This window comes from Solanum verrucosum, unplaced genomic scaffold, assembly GCF_900185275.1.
Source record: "Solanum verrucosum unplaced genomic scaffold, falcon-dt-bn FXZP01000043.1, whole genome shotgun sequence".
NCBI classification, from domain to species: Eukaryota; Viridiplantae; Streptophyta; class Magnoliopsida; order Solanales; family Solanaceae; genus Solanum; species Solanum verrucosum.
In genome coordinates, this window is record NW_026020181.1 from 356,633 (window position 1) to 374,081 (window position 17,449).

Sequence of the window (17,449 nt, forward strand, 5' to 3'; positions counted from 1 at the left end):
TAGGGTTTTTGAGAGGAGTTCAAGAAGAGAAGAGGAGAACATTCAAGATTCTTGCGTGCTTGAGGATTTTCGCCAAGAATTGGACTTTTTCGAGGTATGTAAACTTTCATAGTGATGGGTTTGTTCACCCTCACGTCAATCATGAGTTTTTTTTTAATCAAATTCGTCCATGAAATATGTGTATTGAAGTTCTTGATGATTTTTCTTGAAGTTTCGCTCTTTAATCTTTATTATTGGAGTTTAATGAGTTCTTGAGGCGAGGGTTTTGAGTTTGATGGCCGTTCTTGAGGAAATTTGAGTAGATTTTTGTTTTCTAATATTGGGTTTACGAATCCAAGAGAGTTTGGAAGATATCAATCTATTCTAGATGAATTAGGGCAAAAAATTGAGAATAAAATTTCATCAAAATTTTCTAGGTTTGGGCTGGAGCGACGCGTCATGATTGACTACTCATCATGAGATCTTAGTGGGTTAGTGTTTTTTGACTCTTTTGGTAGTCACAAGTAGTATAAGATATGAGAAATTATTTTGATAGCCATGGTTGTAAATAGATACTAAGCTTGAATTCGAGATAAGTGGCGTGATCAAAAGATGGCAACATGAGGGTGATGGTGTTAGTTTTGAGATTTGATCTAGTAGGTTTGACCTAAAATAAGTGAGGAATTAAAGTGTTACTTTGCAATGAAAATGTGGTATTATGATCCAAAGGGGAGAGGAATGAAGGTGGCCAAGTTATTAGATTAGCAAGAGTAGTAAGAGGTGCACACGAGTTTTTATGTGGCCATACGAGGTCCCATTTTCAGTTATGATTTTTCATGTGTCCCTAGATAGTATAATTAAGCTGCCAATATGGGATAGTCTGGTGCAAGTGTAATTTTTCCTAAAAGATTTAGATGAAGCATCATTAAAATCCAATGAGAAGAGGTTAAGAGAAACATCTTAGGAAGAGGTCTTAGTACCTGCTTATGTAGAGTTCAGTATCCATGAGATAAGCCTTTCTTGAGTATTAGAGTAAAATGAATGTGGACATGTTTAGAGATGATGGAATAGGTCCATTGCTTTCAAGTGTCATATTTAGACCTAAGAAGGAGATGATAGGATGAGAAACCAAGTCAAGTGTTGAGAATCAGATAGTAATGTGTTTAGGTAAAGTAAATGTGGCATAGCAACCCATTCATACTCTAGTGTATTTTCCCAAAGTCCAGTCATTACAAAATATTGTTGATGTTTCTAATATCAGGATTTCTCGTGGCTTGGACCACAGACCGTTGGTAGAGTCTGTGGGTTGGCCACCTAGAATTCCTAGAAAAATCACTACCCACGGCCGGACCTATGGACCGTAGGTGGGACCACGGTTCGTGGTCCAGGGTCCGTGGATCATGACCCTCAGAACCAAGTCCCAGACGTCAAACAACACCCTACCAGGATGGACCATCGGTTAGCCCACGGTCCATTAGTCAAGTCTGTCGATGGCCTCGTCAGCTTTTAAGTTAGGGTCATTTTGGTCTTTTTCCCTATGCATTGGGAATTTAAACTACGTTGTTTTACACTTAAACTACGTTGTTTTACTCAGTTTAAGCCTAATAACCTAGTCAAAACATAACAAAATCGCTATTCACCAAAATTCATCGAAATTAGAGCCAAAAAGGAGAGAAAAGTCGATAGCCCTCTCATGAACACGCAGCAGGTTTACTTCAAGCTCCAACCCCGAAATCGAAGGATTTCTCCTAGATTTTGTCACCAGGTATGTGAGATTTCACTAGTGGGTTCCTTTCGTCCACTAGGTCACTATAATTAAGTCAGATTCTTGATTCTCTATATCTTATTTTGACCTAGGGTTTCTAAAACCTTGGATAATTGTTGTGACTTAGTTGTTGTAGTATTCGTATTCGAATTATCATGTTTTCTTGGAAAGTTTGCTTAGTTCTTTGCATGAAACTCAGAAACCTAGTTGTGTAGGTTCTCTTAGTCCATGAATTACACTTGCTAGGTCAGTTAAACAGATAAAACATGCTCCAGTTTTTGAATCTTACATTGTCATTTCTTAAATATTGCATGTCAGAACATTGAGCTATCCAGTATTTCAGTCATTTTGTGTCATATACATATCCAGTTGGGAGTAGGCTTAGCACCGAGTTGTACTAGGGTTCAGTATACCCTTATGGTCCCAGAACTACGTGCCTATAAAAGTATAAGTCCCCTCTGTTGGGCATCAGATTTAGTGATCACGCCAGTCATGTCTTTATACCCCTGGAAAGGTATATGGGGTCCTCTTGATAGGGCGTATACATCGGACTTCACATTTAGCTCACGTGGTTTTATATCGGTTAATAGTAGCTCCCACAATCAGACTCTAGTGCATTTGACGAGGTTTCCAGTTTATACTTCAGTATTCAATTTCAGCATGTTATGTTCATTATTAGTACTTGGTCATTGCATTTAGCTTAGTTTTCAGTTGTATTCAGCATTTATCTTCTATTCAGATTATATTATTGATCAACTATATTTTTTTCAGCTATTATTTGTATCCTGCATGCTCAGTACATTCCAAGAATTGACACATACTATGCGCTACATCCTTTCATGATGTAGGTTTAGTTACTCAGCATTCATACCATGCTTAGATCGATTCTCGGTTAGCGTTCAGCAGCTTCTGTGGTGAGTCCTCTTATTTCGAGGACAATAGACATGCTTTCATTTTAGTCTTTACATTTCAGTTTCAGGTTTATAAGAGTTAGATGGGAAGCATGTCCCAGCAACTCTAGTCAGTTAGAGGCTTTTTAGACATAGTACTAGAATCAGCTTGACTTGTTAAGTTTATCTTTCAGTATGTTAAATTCTTAGTATGTTTTTATACTTCAGACTAGTTGGGTATTGCCCACTTTCAGTTATCAATTGATTTAGCTTCCACATTAGTTTATGTTTTAATTTAGATATCTTTCGTTATCCTTATGATATGTTAGCTTCATGGTTAGCTTGGGGTCACTCGTGATCCTAGGTCCCATGTTACGTCAATGGGGTAGCCTCGGAGAGTGATAAGGATTGTTTTCATGACCTATACTGATGAACTTTAGAGAGATTCACATCTATACGCAATTCCCAGAATAAGGGGTAAAGTCTTTAGCTCATTGATCTTTTAGCCTAAATATTTTCACTGATTCTTTTTAGTAGTTGAGTGATGCTAGAAGGAGAAGGTTAATGTTCTTATCGTGATAGTGATGGTGTGATAATTCCATATAAGGTTATAAATATGGAGGAAGAAGAGGATGAGGTTTTACTATGAGTACTAGTTAAATGAGAGCCCTTAGTTGGTTCTGAGTAGTAATGCAGGAAATTCTAGTTGGTATGGTAGAGATGATGATAAAATGAGAACTTCTTAAGAAGTTGGTTAGTAGGAGTTCATTGAGTTATTAGAGTACTAAGCTTGAATATGGTGTTATTAAACATTTAGTGGTTCTTGATATGTGCCCAAGGTTGGTTGAAAGTGGTGTAAGGAGTAAAATTATTAGGATGAGATTTAAAATAGAGGAATAGAACCAAAACCTTAGGATTTTGGGTTAAACTTGAATATAGTAAGAGCATACCATTAGACTTAGAACTTGGCAAGAGAGGTCATATACCCTTGTGAGAGCTATGAGTTGCACCCAATGAGGTATGGTACTAAGGAAAGAAGAGCATAGTCGAGAAGTGTTGCTAAGCTTAATAACTAGCAGCCACATTACCCAAGGCATATTATTCATATTCTTACTTCATGGCCATACTTCCTTTGTTTCAAATAAGATAACTTCAGAGAGAGCGTGACTATGTTCAAAACAACATCGTTCTTGAAAGTCCCAACTCTTGGTATGAATTAGTTCAGCCTGTGTTAGTAGACGAGTTCATGAGTAAGATGAGATGATAAGAGTAACCTCGTTCCATTCCCATTCATGTTGTCATTCAAGGACGAATGATCCCAAGGGAAAGATATTATAACACCCTAAATTTTTTTGAGCTAAGACTCGAACCATTCTTCATTTGTGAATAAGATTTTACTGAGAAATTTTAAATTTTCTTAGGTGTTAAGGTCACTAGATGTAGCACATCGAGTTCCAAAAAGAACTAAAAAGAAATTCGTTCAAGTCATCCATAAGTTTTTTTATGTTTTGGGTCAACTTCAAAGGATCATAACTTTCAGCTCAAAATGAGGTAGGTAGCCTATAAGATATCAAATCTAAGGTCGTTGAGTCCTCTTTCCAACGCCGCTGAGTTTGCTAAATTTCGAGGTCGGATGAGGGAGATATGTCTGTTTGAGTGTAGCGTGACTAGTTAAGGCAATTCATCCATTTTAAGAAGGGGTATTTTGGTCCTTTCCTTACCCCCCTAGCCCAGGTCATTTTTGTTAATATTTTAGGGGTATAAAATGATTGGAATCAATTTTAGTCATTCCTAAACACGCTTAGGGTTTTTGAGAGGAGTTCAAGAGGAGAAGAGGAGAACGTTTAAGATTCTTGCGAGCTTGAGAATTTTCACCAAGAATTGGACTTTTTCGAGGTATGTAAACTTTCATAGTGATGGGTTAGTTCACCCTCATGCTTACCATGAGTTTCTTTATCAAATTCGTCCATGAAATCTGTGTATTGAAGTTCTTGATGAGTTTTCTTGAAGTTTTGTTCTTCAATCTTTATTATTAGAGTTTGATGAGTTCTTGAGTCAAGGGTTTTGTGTTTGAGGGTCATTCTTGAGGAGATTTGAGTAGATCTTTGTTTACTTATGTTGGATATACAAATCTAAGAGAGTATGGAAGAAATCAATTGATTCAAAGGGAATTAGGTTCAAAAATCGAGATGAAAAATTCATCTAAATTTTCTGGGTTTGGGCAGGGGTGAAGTGCCCCCATAGCGCCAGAGGGGCTGGGGTGATGCGCCCCTATAACGTCAGGGGGTTGGGATAATGAGCCTGCAGTGCGCCAGAAAGGGGTTGCAGGTGATTGGCGCTAGCGCCAGGAATGCGCCAGGGTCACCTGCCTCCATTCCTCTTCTATTTTTTCTTTCATCTAAGTTATTTTAAACCATTTATTCGCTCTCTTCCTGATTATAACTATCTAACACTACATTAATCATTAAGAGATCCTATATATCCTAATCATAGTTCTTGAATTCGTAATTCAAATTCAAGGTAGAGTTAAGAGTAAAGTTCGAGAAATTCCTTTGAGTCTTTTCGAGAAGTCTTCTACAATTATTTATAACTTGTTTCAAGACTTAAGTAAATGAGTATGAGGATGACAAGAGTTGTATTCACGAGCCTATATTGTAATTAAGATCTTTGAGTCGAGTCGTTCATGCCCATAATTCCGCATGAACTCCATAAATTGAGTATCCCTGGGAGGAGAAATATCGTTGAGTTATGAGTTTCGAATTCTTGATTCCTTGAGTTCTTGAGTCTTGAGTTCTGAGTTTCCTTATTGCTATTGATATCCATGACTTGAGTCATTCATGTCCATAATTCCACATGAATCCTATGATTTGAGTTATAAATTTTGAAAAACTTTTTTAAAGCCAACACTTGAGTTCTTAAACTGAGTTTTGAGAAAGTAAAGATGAGTTTTGAGAAAAGAGATTCTAAAACATGATTAGTATGACAATCGAGTATGCCATCAATGTATGAGCAGTATGGTATATAGATATACCATCAATGTTTATGCAGTATGCCTTCCCGAGTCATCAATGATCATATTAAGATATGATTTTGATATGTTTTTGAGAAAGAGTTTTCAAGTATGAATTGAGTAAGACTATAAGGGGACTATGTTGTAACACCTCGGCATTTGAAAGAGCTAAAAATAGAAAGAACTAAATTGGAAATAGCAAAATCTGAAATTTTGCAAGTTATGCATGAGTTAGGAGTTTTGGGTCAACTTCAACTAATCATAACTTTCCGTACATGATGAGTTAGGTAGCCCATAAATTACCAAATGAAATGTCTTTTAATTCTCTTTCCAATCTCACTGAGTTTGCTAATTTTTGAGCTCGTGTGAGGGACATATGCCTGTTTGAAGTCAAGCTGTCCATTTAAGGAAAGTTACTTTAAAATATGAGGGGTATTTTGGTCTTTTCCTTACCCTTTCAGATTTAAGCATTTTTAGTAAATAATTAGGGGTATAAACTGATTTGGTTCAGTTTTCCCAAATCAAACTACGCTTACGGTTTTGAGAGGAGTTCAAGAAGAGGAGAAAAAGGAGAAAAGTTCAAGGTGTTTGTCAAGATTCTTGAGTTTTGTTGCGGATTTCACCAAGGGTGTGATCCCTAAGAGGTATGTGAGTTCTCATAGTGTTGATTTTGTTCACCCACACGTCAATCATGTTATTTCAGCGTAATTTCATTCTTGAAAGTTGAAGGATTTGAGCTTTTGATAAGTTTTCATGAAGTTCATTCTTAATCTTGATTGTTAAGGTTTTGATGAGTTCCTGAGATAAGAGTTAGCGATTTGAGGTTGTTTTTGAGAAGATTCTCATATACTTGTATTGGGTAATTGAATCTAAGGAGAATTTGAGAAAAGAAATTGTTTCTAGTCGAATTAGATCAGAAAACGAGTAGAAAAAATTGTCAGAATTGACTGGGGGAGGGGTGATGCGGCACACCCCAGATGCGCCAACAGATCTGGCATGGCGCTCCAGCAGTGCGCCAAAATGGAGTCTCTGAAGCTTAGGGGCGCCAGCAGTGCGCTAGGGTCGCCTGCCCCTACCCTTTTTCCATCGTTTTACCCGTCTAAGTTCTCCTAAAGTCTACCTTAACTCCCTATTGATTCTAACTACTCTAAACTACTTCTAAACATCTAGAATTATTCACAACGTGAATCATAACCTTGAATTCATAATTCAAATTGAGGTAGAGCTAAGAATCAAGTCTTGAGAGTTCTTCGAGTCATTTTAAGAGTCTTTTACAAACCTTTTAATCTTGTTTTATGACTTGAGCATTTGAGTTTTAGGAAGAGTAGAGTTGAGTTCATTTTCTTTAAAATGGTATATGGGAACTAAGTATTCCCTCGAGAAATATTTTTACATTTAAGAAATGAGGAAACACCAATTTTCAAAAAGAGTTCATGAGTACTATCTCTTTTTAGAGAAAAACTTTGGAGTAATAATCTCAAAGTTAAGGAAGAGGAAATTTTTTCTTTAAAAAATAATGAGCTAAGTATACTTTGGGAGTAGTATTGAGCACCGTTATGGGGGAGAGTTCTAACAACTCACATCCCCCATAAACTATGTAGCCAACGTGGATAGAAATGGGTCATACTTTTTAGATGATTTCTTTATTGGTTTATAGCATAGGCTAGTGGATCCACTTAGTTAAGGAGTTTTATACCCCGGCAAAGTATATGACAGTTCTGGCAGCGTGTACTAGACGTTGTATCATCACATAACTCATAGTGATGGTTGTCGGTTAGAGAATCTCCCAAACAGATTTTACTTTGTAATTTTGCATACAAACAGAATTTATATTGTATTTTTTAATACATTTAGTTGTTATCTACATGTTTGAAAGTTTTTCTCTATACTGCATTATTTCTATTGCTTTATATTGAAATGAGTTGAGTTGAGATGAGGTAAGCGTTTTTTCAGTCCCAGTTCAAGCTTATGTCTTATTTTAGATTTCCCCTCACATGCTTGTACATTTCATATACTGATACCATTTGGCCTGCGTCTTTTATGATGCAGATACAAGTAACCAGGATCAACATCCAACGCTTCATTGATCCAGTTGGGTTCCAGAGTTATTGGTGAGTCTCCTTGCTTCTGGAGGATCCCTTATTTACTTTCAATCATTTTGTTTTGTTATTTGGATGTCGTGGGTCTTGTCTTGACGTCCATCTCAATTAGTAGAGGCTTCATAGATAGTTAGACAACATTAGTTCATGAGTGTTGTTCATTCAGATGTTATGTTATAGACTTGAGTTGTCGTTTTGGCCAGTGAATATTTCTTTAAATATTCTGAGTTTGCTATCTTGAGTTAAAGCCTTAATTTTAAAGTTCTCTTATTGTTGATTAAGTCTTCCACTAAGAGTTAAGCCAGGCCAAAGGTTCGCTTGGGGCCAGCAATGGTTCTCGTGTGCCGGCCACGTCCAGGGTGTAGGCTCGGGGCATGACATAGTATTCCTAGAGGTATCAATTTTCACATTGATAAAAGAGAAACTGAGATTTCTAAATGAGTTATGAGTTTAAAAGGTATTTCAAGAGCAACTACCTCTTTTAAGAGGGTAGTTTGAACAATTATCTCAAACTAGATGAAGAGTTATGTTTCTAAACATATGAGCATGATTATATATTATTGGAGTAGTATTGAACACCGATATGGGGATGAGTTCAGACAACTCAAAGTCCTCATAAACCATGTATGCCAACATGGGTAAAGGGTCATACTTTTTAGATGATTCCTTATTACTTTTTAAGCATAGCTTAGTGGATCCAGTTAGTTGAGGATGTCTTATACTCCGGCAAGGTATAGGACAGTTCTGGCAGCGTGGGTGAGACGATGTATCATCACATAGCTCATAGTGATGTTTGTAGGTTAGAGAATCTCCCAAATAAGAGGTATATTGTATTCTTAAAAACAATTGAGTTATTATTGTATTCTTACATACAAATGAGTTATTATTGTATTTTTACTTACAATTGAGTAATTATCTATTGTTTTTAAAAAGTTTTCCATATATTGCATCTTCTATTATTGTTTCATCCTTGAGTTGAGTTGAGTATCCTTGTGTTGAGCTGAGTATCCTTCAGTTGAGTTGACTATCCTTGAGTTAAGTTGAGTATCTTTGAGTTCAGTATTCTTGAGTTGAGTCGAGTTGAGTGAGATGAGACGAGGTAAGTATGTTTCCTTTTTATGAGTTCAAGCTTATGTTTGTTCTTTAGAATTACCCTTACATGCTCGTACATTCAATGTACTGACGTCATTTCGCCTGCATCGTTTCATGATGTAGATACATGTATTTCGGATCGTCAACAAGCATTTCGTTGAGGTCATGTGATATTCCAGTTAGCTTTGGTGAGCCTTCTTATATTCTGGAGGACTTCACCTTTACCTTACAATTAGTAGTTTAGAAATGTCGTGGGTTTTGTCCCGATATCCTTTTGTGATAGTAGAGGCTTCATAGATAAACAGAGTTGAGGAGTTTTTCTGTATTTACTTTCTTTTGCTTACAGTTGAGTATTTGAGTTCAATGAATTTAATTCAGTTTTAAGCTTATGTACGCTTGAGTTAGTCTTCCGCTTGTAGTCAGCCATGATGAGGGTTCGCTTGTGGACCAACAATGGTTCTCGAGTGTCGGCAAATTCGGATCGTGACAGCATGTGAGGTGTAATCTGAAACCACACTGGATAGTGGCTATGGGCTTCAGCAAAAAACAAGCCCACCCAAGCTTAACTCATGGCACTTCTCCATGGCCTAAAACTGGCCAGACAAAAAGGGATAACACTATTGGAATTAAATATTGACTCCATGACTATTATCTCAATACTCCTTAATGGACATTTATTCTAAACTAACATCCTCTTTGAATGCAGTTTGTTGATGGACCAGCTAGGAATTATCTCAATCCCAACACGTGTACAAGGAGCAGAACAAAGTAATGGATTCGCTAGCTAAAGAAGGCACGAGGACGTGAAGCCGTGGAGATCTTGGTTTATGGAATGTCCGCTGGTGTTTGCTAAGGAAGCTTTGCAAGCAAACATCGATGGCACTTTTTTTACTATGATCATTCATGTTTGTAACACTGATTCTCAAAGTCATACCTTGACACAACATTCGACTACGGGGAATGCCCCCATCCAGTAATGTACTAAATTATGTTTAAACTCTGTTTAATCGTATTTATGCAATCCATGATATAACCAAAAAAAGAATAGAAAAGTTATTTTCCCCCATTTTTATTATTTTACGCGGCGCCTACATAAATATATATTTATTCCACTTAAAATTTCTTCCTAAGTAAACTGTTTTATCCACCCATTTAATCCATAAAAATATTATTTCCCGATCTTTATTTATGGTACAGCTAGAAGTTTCTTGAATGTATGAGAAATTAATGTAACCAACAAACATTAAATAAGGAAATATTTAAAGATTATTGAAATGTCTCTGTCCTCTCAAATTATTTATCAACTTAGAATGAAAAATAAAATTAATTAATTTTTTTTATTTTTTCTTAATTAATAATTATTTTTAAAGTCTATATTAATGTCTCAATAAAAATAAATATTTAATGAAAAAGCGTGATTTTAATATTTTCTTAATATGGTGATATTGTTCCAATTGCCATTAACTATTCACCCAGTTCACTTTTATTTGTTTAGTTTGGACTTGTAAATTAATTAATAAATAATAATTAATATGAGTATTTTATCATAATATTTGTATTAATTAATATTTAATTTAAGGTCTTAAAAAGTTATTTGAAAAATAAATAATTAATATTGCGGAAAAGATATGAAATTATGTTTTTATTTTATATTTGAAAAATAATAAATAAAAATAAACGGAGAAAAGGTAAATACACTTGAGGACAAACCATCTATGGTCCCATTTCTGTCCACACGTATTAAATTTCTGTAGATTTTAGAAAGAACCAAAAATTTAACATGAAAATGAATGTTGCTTCTAAATTCTAATCAAATTTATTGCAAAATTTAAATGATATTTCCAGAGAACTGAATATTGTATTTAATGAGATAATTTGTAGTCATATAAATATTTATGATATATTTTAAATTATAAATTTCTAATATTTATATTTCTTTTTTAAGTTTCGTATTTAATCATATTACATTATATAAATTAAAACAGAAAACGTATATTTTCTTATTAAAAAATAATAATTCACTCTCACCAAAAAGGACAGAGTAAGACCACCTAGGAATGAATGCTGATGGTGACAATTTTTGTCAATTTAGAAGTTGAGCTTATTTTGTGGGCAATAAATGGTTTTTGGTTGCGTTTCTTTATTGAGTTTGGTGATATGTATTAATGAGTTGTTCTTTCTCTTTACTTTTTTCTTTTAATTTATATATTTATTAATGTTTGATTAATTTGGGTTCACAACAGAAAATTTTACATGGGAGAAATAAAATTCTCAAAATAAAGATGACTTTATATTTGGTAGGATTCAGACTCAATGTTTTCTTATTAAGAATAAATGAATATTTACTAGTCATGCTCCTTTCTATTTATTTTTTTTATTTTTTTGGTTTTTCATCTGGTATTATCCACATTACGGCCTCACTAAGAACATGTTTCGATTGACATAAAAGTTGATCAAACCTACTTTCAAGTCACTTTTAGTTTTAAAAAATATTTGGCAAAGTAAAAAATAACTTAAAATAAGTTTAAAATGACTTTAAAAAAGTTAAAAGTACAAACTACTACCCTACTTTTTCATTTTTTAACTTAAAAATTACTAAAGTTTGACTTTTTAAAAATTACTTTTAGGAAATTACTCTTTTTAAGGTAAGCCAAATGGGCTCTAAATCTAGATTCGCGCCGAAAAGTCTCATTTAAAATGTTTCTTAACAAAGGCAACTCCATATCCAAGAAGACTTGAACTCAAAATCTCTGATTAAAAATAAATAAATACTTACCACTCCACGACAATTCTTGTTGTTCATTGTTGCTCCTTTCACCAACCTCATTCTTTTCTCCAAATCTTGATAATACATTATTTTACACCGTAACTAATGAAGAACCAATAGTAGCTCATGGTCTTTTGATTTGTGGAAAAGAAAAGTTACAAATATGTCTTAGCTCAAACAAATTGATCAGTTATTATATTTGTTCCATATTAGTTATCATTATACTAAAAATAATTATCCTATAATAGTTGTACACCTTACTAAATCAAGAAAGCATGGATCAAATATTTTCTATATTATCCTTGCAATTACTTCTTTTTTGAAAGTGTTCACATTTGTTTGTAAAATTTTCAAGAAGTTTTTTAAAGGGTAAACTAGTAAAAATTATCTTCTTATTTATAATTTCTTAAACACCGTGCAATATGAAAAGTGATCAACTAATATAAAACGAAAAGAATATATAAATTTTCAATGATCATATATTAGCATTTAAGTTCAACTTATATCATTACACTACAATTAATGAAGAATTTTTTATAATTATTTAACAACAATAATATAATATAAATATTTATAGAATTGAGAGTCGAAAAAGTCAGCAAAAATGCTAAAATGGACAAATCGTGGATTCCTCAGCGACAAACAATGACACCTGAACTTTAATCTCAAATCTTTATAATATATTTAATGATAAACTATGTCAATCTTTAAATGTTAATACTAAACTAATTTATTCCACCGCAGATTTTGTCTATCAATTTTAGGGATAGCAAATAGGACTAGACGGGAGCTATTGTGGGACAAATCGTGTGAACCTGTCGAGACTTTAGCCTATTCCACCCTACCTCACAAAACATAATTTTACTATCTTCAACCCACTCTATTTGAATCCGGACGCATAATTTACCAAAAACAAATTCTAGAAAATGTACCTAACTTTTTAAAAAGATAATTATTTGTTTTCTAATTAGATTTTTTTTCAAATTAAACAAACTGTTTATTTCTATAAAATCCTAGCAATGATAGCACTGTCCAAATCTATTCTTTGAAACATATATTGACTTCTTGATTAAATGGTAACGTCAATACTGTTATTACTTTCAACAATAATAAATCATTCTTCCAATTATAAATTTATGGAGGGGTAGCATTTTAATTATAAATCGAATTCCTTTGGAACTATATTTATGATCGGGTATTGTCAGCGAAAAAATAATAATATTGATTAGCGTACAATTTTTCAAGATTTTAAATTTTAATTTAAGATTATAAGAATTAAGTTTTCACTCTATAAACCAGCTTTCTCAGTATAATTTATTAAAAAAAATATTTGAATCCAACCCAACCACCCCACCCCCAATAAAAACTTTAACACGTCCTTCTCTGCATATGCATTGTTTCATTGTCATCCCTAAATCAAATTGTGGATAGCTAATTAAGAACGTTGACAAAAATATTTCCTCTTCCATACATAAAGTGATACAATTGTTGGTTGTAAGCTTGTATCAATAGGGGCAAGGGGTTAGAGATCAAGATACATACCAAATTTAGTAATTTGGTAGTCCAAACTTCGTATTTAATTTTTATTTATTTAACATGCATAAATTATTAAAATTCGATTATTTAAATGGATAGAAATCTGAACTAATAAACTTCAAATTCTGACTTCAGTGACCTATGTAGGATTTTTTGTAAGTGGTGTTGATAGCTAAAAATTAATAAACAATAAATAATTGATATAACAACATTATATTAATAAAAACTATTTAAAATGTATTAATAAAACATGAATCAAGTAAACTAATATAATTCTCCTCAATAATAGTACTAAATATTCTAGTGCAACTGGTTAATTTTAGCCTAATTTAACTATGAATAGGAGGTTAGAGGTTTGAATCTGAGGCTCGTACTCAGCCGCACTAATAAGAATGAAAATGCAAATCGAGCTGCAAACCAACGAGCCAAGAGGCTCAGTTGTTCAAGCAATGTCATCAATATTATTTGTAGAAATATTTTTATTTTTTCATTTATATACATATATGCACAAAATACTAAAATATTTCAACAAAGCAGTGTTTGCATAGGGTGGGTCCGTTCCTCAATTAATTATTGAAAATTGAATGAATATCGTACATAAACAGACACTTAAATTTGGCCTCAATGGGCAAGTGAACAGTACTCCAACTTTGAGAATATATATCTAGACACCTCCACTTGATCTCAACTAATAACTATACACGCCAAGTCGTCCTTACTTTGTCTTGTGGAGATCCGACACTGACGTGACATATATAAATTTTGGACATGTTTCTAGATAATCATTTTTTCAAATTGAAGTGTTCAACTGACACAGTAAAAAATTAGTTGAGATATCTAGATATACATACTTAAAGCTGAAATATTTTCTTTTCAGTCCCAAAAGTTTGAGTATTTACTAAGTATTATACCTAGTCTTTTTTATACATAAAAGTTAGATATAAATTCCTCACAATAGAACTCAACTGGCCAACTTTTAAACACTCCTACTTCCCCTCCCTTCTCTTTCTCATGGATTCCATTTCCATCTTCTTATATAGCCTCCCAATATTTTGTCTACTCTTCATAATATGGAAGATGATAGATCAAAAAAGGCACCAAACTTGTTACATTTTAGACTACCAATGCTACAAACCAACCGATGATCGAATGCTTAGCACAAGATTTTGTGGTGAAGTGATTAGAAGAAACAAGAATCTTGGGTTAAATGAGTACAAATTTCTTCTCAAAGCCATAGTAAGCTCTGGCATAGGTGAACAAGCATATGCACCAAGAATGGTCTTTTATGGTCGTGAAGAATGTCCAACTTATAATGATGGTATTTCAGAAATAGATGAGTTTTTTCATGATAGTATTGACAAACTTTTCAAGAAAACAAAAATCCCCCCTTCACAAATTGATGTACTTGTTGTGAATATATCAATGCTTGCAACTATGCCTTCATTATCTTCAAGAATTATCAATCACTACAAGTTGAGGGAAGACATTAAGGTATATAATCTTACTGGGATGGGGTGTAGTGCTAGCGTTATTTCGATAAATATCGTACAAAATATTTTCAAGATTCAAAAGAATAAATTAGCATTAGTTGTGACATCAGAGTCTTTAAGTCCAAATTGGTATTCTGGAAACGATAGATCTATGATTCTTGCTAATTGTTTGTTTAGATCAGGTGGTTGTGCAATAATTTTGACAAATAAATTGGATTTGAAAAATAAAGCTATGTTCAAGTTGAAATGTCTAGTTAGGACACACCATGGTGCAAAAAATGAGTCATATAATTGTTGCATACAAAACGAGGATGGTCAAGGCAGGGTAGGGTTCCATCTTGATAAAAATCTTCCCAAGGCTGCTACAAGGGCATTTGTTGATAATCTGAAAGAAATTGCTCCAAAAATGCTTCCAATTCGAGAGCTTGTTCGATTCGCGATTGTCTCTACTGCTTGGAGAATATTGAGCCATAATTCAAGAAAACTCAGATCTTGTCGCCCCATGATCAATTTCAAGACAGGTGCGTAGGGGGGTTAAATATGGACGGGTCAAATGAGCCGAGTTATAGCTCAATTCCTTAAAATACCTAATAAATTAGCTCCCTCCCCCCCCCCCCCCCCCCCTTATTATTGCTTTATATATTTTTTAGTAACTACTAGTATATTTCATAATTAAAGTGAGAATATGTACAGCTTAAAGTATATTTGCAGTTTGGACAACAATTAATGACTATATTTTTGAAAATATTTTAGGACCCTTTCGGCCATTAAACATTTTGTGACTATATATAACATATAAGATTAAGAAATGCCTTTCCAAAAATGGTTTAGAACTCTTTGGGAAAAAAGTCATTTTATTTGAAAATCAGTGTTTGGTTATGAAATTTTAAATTCAACTTTAATTTGTATTTCAAATTTAAAAAGCAGATTGTATAACATGTTTTCCAATTCATTTTTCACTATTAATGTCATTTTTAAGAACAAGTTTCTCTCAAATACTTTTTTTGTAAAAAGTCTAAAATCTTCAATTTCAACTCCATAAATTCAGAATAAAGTGAAAAATATTTGGAAACTATGACCAAACACCTACTCAGATAAAGTTTCTTATTGGTTGTTCAAATCTAAGTGGATCATAATTTTTACGAGCTAATTTTGTCACCCCTACAGGTGTAGATCACTTTTGCCTTCATACAGGAGGAAAAGCAGTGATTGATGGAATAGGTACAAATTTGAACCTAAGTGAATATGATTTGGAGCCAGCAAGAATGACATTACATAGATTGGCAACACTTCTGCTAGTAGCCTTTGGTATGTTCTTGGTTACATGGAGGCTAAAAAGAGACTAGAAAAAGGTGATAAAGTTTTTATGATTAGTTTTGGTGCTGGATTTAAGTGTAATAGTTGTTTATGGGAAGTTGTTAGAGATTTGGGTGATGGAAATGTTTGGGAAGATTGCATTCATAATTATCCACCAAAAACACTAGAAAATCCTTTCTTGGAAAAATTTGGTTGGCTTCAAAATGAAGATCCAAGCACATTTTATGTACCAGATGACTATGTCATCCCTTGATCTATAGACTTTCGATTTTCATATAGCTTTGTGTCTTTTTAACAGCTGAAAGTCCTGCAAAAATTAAGGACTTTGTACTATTCATTCTGATGTGATTGGACCTTTCTCTGACCTAATAACAAGTAACGTCTCCTCCCCCAGCTCTATCAGCGGGCCCTTTCATTTGCAATAGAAATAATGATGAAAGGATTGGAGTTCAATTTATTACATATATAAATTTTTTTTGTTTAATAAATTTTTATGTATGTAAAGTGAAAAGGTTCATATTATATATATATATATATATTAGTCCATTGGTGGATTATTTGCTCAATAAGGATCCATCTCTCATGAAATTGTAAAGTATGTTATCATTTTTCACTTTTTCACTCTTTTAATAAATGTTCCTCTTTATTTTATTTTTGGTAAAAGCTAATTCATAATTTTGATTTTATAAGTTTGGATTTCAGAATTTACCTCATCTTATCTAATTATTATTTAATCTGTTTTAATATATGTGGCACACTTTTATTCTTAGTCCATCTAAAAATGAATGGTATCTTTCTATAATTAGAAGGAAATAAATTTGAAAATTCTCCTTTTTATCATTAGTGTAATTGTTTGTAACCAACATAAATATCTATAATTTATTACCACCATAATAACAATAATAACATACCAAGTGAAATTTCACAAGTATGGTTTGAAATGATAAAATGTACGCAAATATTGTCACTACCTCGTGGAGGTACAAAGACTGACTCTCGGCTCAAGTGCAACAAATTCAAATATAAAGAAGAAGGAGACAATGAAGATAATATAGCATGTAACAAAAAATAAACACATTAAGTAACATACTAGGATATTTTATTGTAAACAATAATAAACACTGAGAAATACCAAAAAAAATATGATCTACAATAATACAACAAGTACAATGACAACGACAAACACCAATCACCCTAAGCAAGGCAACACTACACTACATTATCTACTAATCTTCTATCCTAACGTGTCTTCTACACCCTTCTTTCTAAGCTCATCCTTAGAAACCTAATGTGTTGTCATTTCTTTTTCTTATCACCTCTCCCCAATACTTTTTCAACATACATCCGCTCCTTGTACCTTGTATAACCAACCTCTCACACCTCTTCACTGGTGCGTCTACGCATCTCCTCTTCACATGTCCAAATCATTTCAATCTCACTTCACTCATCTTGTCCATCACGGAGGTCACTCTCGCCTTATTACGAATATTCTCATTTCAAATCT

General features: G+C 33.4%; 2 protein-coding genes and 1 pseudogene across 6 annotated transcripts in view; 2 read left to right on the forward strand and 1 right to left on the reverse strand.

Moving 5' to 3' along the window:
* The window catches only part of LOC125829219 (elongation factor 1-alpha), a 369,546-nt gene that overhangs the window by 190,262 nt on the left and 161,835 nt on the right, over positions 1-17,449 (reverse strand). The window lies entirely within an intron of this gene.
* Positions 1-17,449, forward strand: part of LOC125829220 (elongation factor 1-alpha) — a 248,290-nt gene that overhangs the window by 82,201 nt on the left and 148,640 nt on the right. The gene's annotated exons all lie outside the window — the stretch shown is intronic.
* LOC125829218 (3-ketoacyl-CoA synthase 12-like) lies at positions 14,150-16,198 on the forward strand (annotated as a pseudogene).